We start from the raw sequence: 3,790 nt of genomic DNA on the forward strand, positions 1-3,790 counted from the left end.
AGGACCTGCCAATGATGGACAGTGTGACTGTCTGACTCACTGACTAGAACTGAGGCCCAGGGATTGTGTCTGCTTCATACCTTGAATCAGGCTAAGTGTCTCCAAAAGTGTCTGCCTATAGTAGGAGCTGAATGCTCATTGTCAAGTGCATCTGAGTGGGCCTGGGGCCCTGCTCTCCCCTGCCATCCCCCATGTGGCTCCACCAAGGACCAGGACAAGGTCAGCGAGGTGACATCTCACACTGCTTGACAGGTTGTTTCCCATGTGCTTTTCCACACTCAGATGCCACAGGCCGCTGATGGGAGAGTCAGGGGACTTTCCATGGGACAGAGAGACATAATTGGCACGAACAACCACAGCTGGTCCAGCAGCCCTTTCTGCAGAGCCGGCGGCAGGTAGGCCCTGCCATGGCTTGTCCCCACAGCAGTGCCCACCAGAGCCCTATGAGGGTGTCATTGTCAAGACCCACAGCCAGCAGTGGGCAGAGCCCCCACCGTGACGAAGAGGGGACCCGTGCTCACCTAGTTAACAGCTCATCCAGGAACCACTGGGCTCTGGAGAAGGCCGGGTGGGTGGGCATCAGGGTGCAGATGTGGGGGATGTTTCCAGCCGGGAAAGCTGGTACCAGGGACCCCTCCACCTTCTCCAACGTGCCTTTCTGCAGGGCTCGCATCCTGAGTGCCTCACATAGTCTCAGAGTGAAATCAGCTGCACACTGGGTGGGGCAAGGAGGGACATCCAGTCAGCGGCATCACCGTGAATCCCAGGAGGATGGAGGTCTGGAGCTCACACAGGAGTCCCAGCCCCTCAGGGACGTGCACAACAGGAGGGACAGGAGGGCCCAGGCTGAATGAGGTTCTAGGTTTTCAAAGTTCCACTTTAGTTCGGTGAATGGGGGATGTTCATACAATTGTGACCTTCTAGGCATGTTTCTTGTTTGCTTGTTTCTTTTAGCTGAGGAACAACAAACCTCCTTGTATTAACAGTTCATATGATGAGCATTGTCCCCATGAGGCCTCAGGAAACATCCACATTATAGAGATGAGAGCACAGAGGCTTACGGATGCCACATGTCTGCTCAAGGGCATGCAGTTCAGAACTGTGCACTGTCCTGAATGACATTCTGTCTCAGCTACCTGAGACTGATCTGCTCCTGACATGGATGGAAGGGGTGTGAGAACCTTGCCCATCGCTGTGTGGGGACAGTGTACACCGTAGACATGGCCTATGAAAACCACTGACCTCAAAAAAGACACTTTTCTTTCATCCTTTTATATTAAAGGGCATTTTAAGACCCTCATTGTGAGGATCCCAGATTCTACAAAGGGTCAAATGCCTGCAGACTCCAGACCAGAGAAAGGTGATCATCAGGCATGAATCTGAGCAGAGGACTCGGGGAGGAGCAAATCCATGTGGTGAGTGTAAAGTGACAGGTGACTCAGTGTCCCTGTGAAGCGATTGCCAATGTAGGAACACTGTGATTGCCTTGGACAGCCTGACATCGGCCAGGTGAAAATTTCAATGAGTGAGATTTCCCGGGCCAGGCTGGGAGCAAGGCAGCCGCCATCATCAGAAACTGCTGTTGGCAAGGTCCCTGCCACAGCCCTTTGGGTTTGGAATCTGCCTGCAGCTGTTACATTTTACAAGTTCAAGTCCTTCCACCAGCAGTGGGCGTCCATCAGCCAGCCGGGGACATTACCTGTACTGTGGTCTGAATCGTGTACCCCTAATCCCATGAATTTGCAACCCCTAGAACTTTATGATGTGTCTGCATTTGAGTTTTAGTCTTCAAGCCAGTCATTCAGGTGACGTGAATTCAGTGGTGTGGGTCTCAATCTAATCTGACCAGTGTCCTTAGAAGAGGAGGGGAGGGCACGTGACAGTGCAGAGGGGAGTCCATGTGACACACAGAGAGAAGCCGGCCATTACAAGCTGAGGAGAGACCCCTCAGGAGAAACCAGCCCCACTGACAGCACCACCTCTCAGTTCTACCTTCCAGAATTGTGAGAAAAGGAATGTCTGCTGTTGACACCACCCAGTGTGGTCCTATATTGTGGCAGCCCAAGCAAGCAACCTAACACAGTCCATTCCGACACACATCAGTGTTCCGGGCAGCACTGCTGACATGGCAGCTGAACTGCATTAGGCCCATGTCCAACGGCACTGAAAGGCTGCATCGCTGGGCAAACGACCTCCGTTATTGGACCAGGTCTGCAAGGACAGTGGAGCTGAGTGCTCCACAGGATCCTGGCAAGAGTAGTTTAATCAACAAAAACTGATAGGCAAATGTGCTCCTGGTCTACTGTGAAGTGAAACAATATTATTTCACCCTAATATTTCCACAAATATGTGAGGATTGTCTTTCTACTCTCCCATGTAACTGGAGGGAGGAGGGGAGGCCCGGATTCCTCTGTCATGGGGTTGAGGCACACTCTAGGCCAGGGGTGGGCAAACTTTTTGACTCGAGGGCCACAATGGGTTCTTAAACTGGATCGGAGGGCCGGAACAAAAGCATGGATGGAGTGTTTGTGTGAACTAATATAAATTCAAAGTAAACATCATTACATAAAAGGGTACGGTCTTTTTTTTTTTAGTTTTATTCATTTCAAACGGGCCGGATCCGGCCCGCGGGCCGTAGTTTGCCCACGGCTGCTCTAAGCCCTAGAGTCTAGGGAGAGCCTTTGGAGGGCCTCGGGGGGGTCCCCAGAATTGAGTCTGGGTTCTAGGCATGCCAGGTCATCAGTTATTGTGGGTATAGAAACCCTCAAGGCCAGTTCTCACCTGAGTCCTGCCCTGGATGGTGTCTGTGGCCTGATGCACCTTCCCCGGGTCGAGGGAGGTCGAGTAGTTGAACCCATTGACCAGCCCTTCAGTGATGTCCCGGTTGGAGCTCTACAAAGACAGAGCCCGGTACCGGGCCAGGAGGCTTCAGGAACCTTCCACCCCAATCTGCGGCTCTACCCCATGGCAGCCCTGGCAAACTGAGACAGTCTGTTAGGACACAGTGAGGATGTTCCGGCAGCCCTGCTGAACTAGCAGCAGAGGTGCAGCATGTCACGGTCAACAACCCTGAAAGGCTGTGTCCCTGAGGAAGACTGCGTCCTTTATGGGATGATATGGGGGTGAGTAGGCCACAGCTCCTGGCCCAGTGGGCCTAGGGTGGTTTGCCCTGCTCTGTGAGATGACAAATTGCAGAGAAAAGTATCCAGTACTTTGCTTCCTCCCATCTTTTTGACAAACCACCCAGTCAAGTGTGATGATGAGTGAGGCTTAGAGAAGGTCTGTGAGGACAGTGGAGCTGACTTCTCGACAGGTTACCTGGGGCAGGTAGTTACAATAATAAAATAGCAAAATCCAAATGTGCTCCTGGCCTACTGTGAGATAAAACAACTTATTTTTTCCTTTAAAATTCCCACAAATATGTGAGGAGTGTCTTTCTATTCTCTCGTGTTGTTGGTGTGGGAGTGGAGGACCAGATTGCTTTGTCATGGGACTGTGGACATGCTAGTGCAGCGGTTCTCAACCTGTGGGTCGTGACCCCTTTGGCGGTTGAACGACCCTTTCACAGGGGTCGCCTAAGACCATCTTGCATATCAGATATTTACATTATGATTCATAACAGCAGCCACATTACAGTTATGAAGTAGCAACGAAAATAATTTTATGGTTGGGTCACAACATGAGGAACTGTATTTAAAGGGCCAGAAGGTTGAGAACCACTGTGCTAGTGGGAAAGCCCTGGGAGGGCCCTGGGGGAGTTTGCGGATTGAAGTGTGGATTCCTGGCCCTC

The sequence above is a fragment of the Myotis brandtii genome, unplaced genomic scaffold, assembly GCF_000412655.1.
Source record: "Myotis brandtii unplaced genomic scaffold, ASM41265v1 scaffold1347, whole genome shotgun sequence".
Taxonomy (NCBI): domain Eukaryota; kingdom Metazoa; phylum Chordata; class Mammalia; order Chiroptera; family Vespertilionidae; genus Myotis; species Myotis brandtii.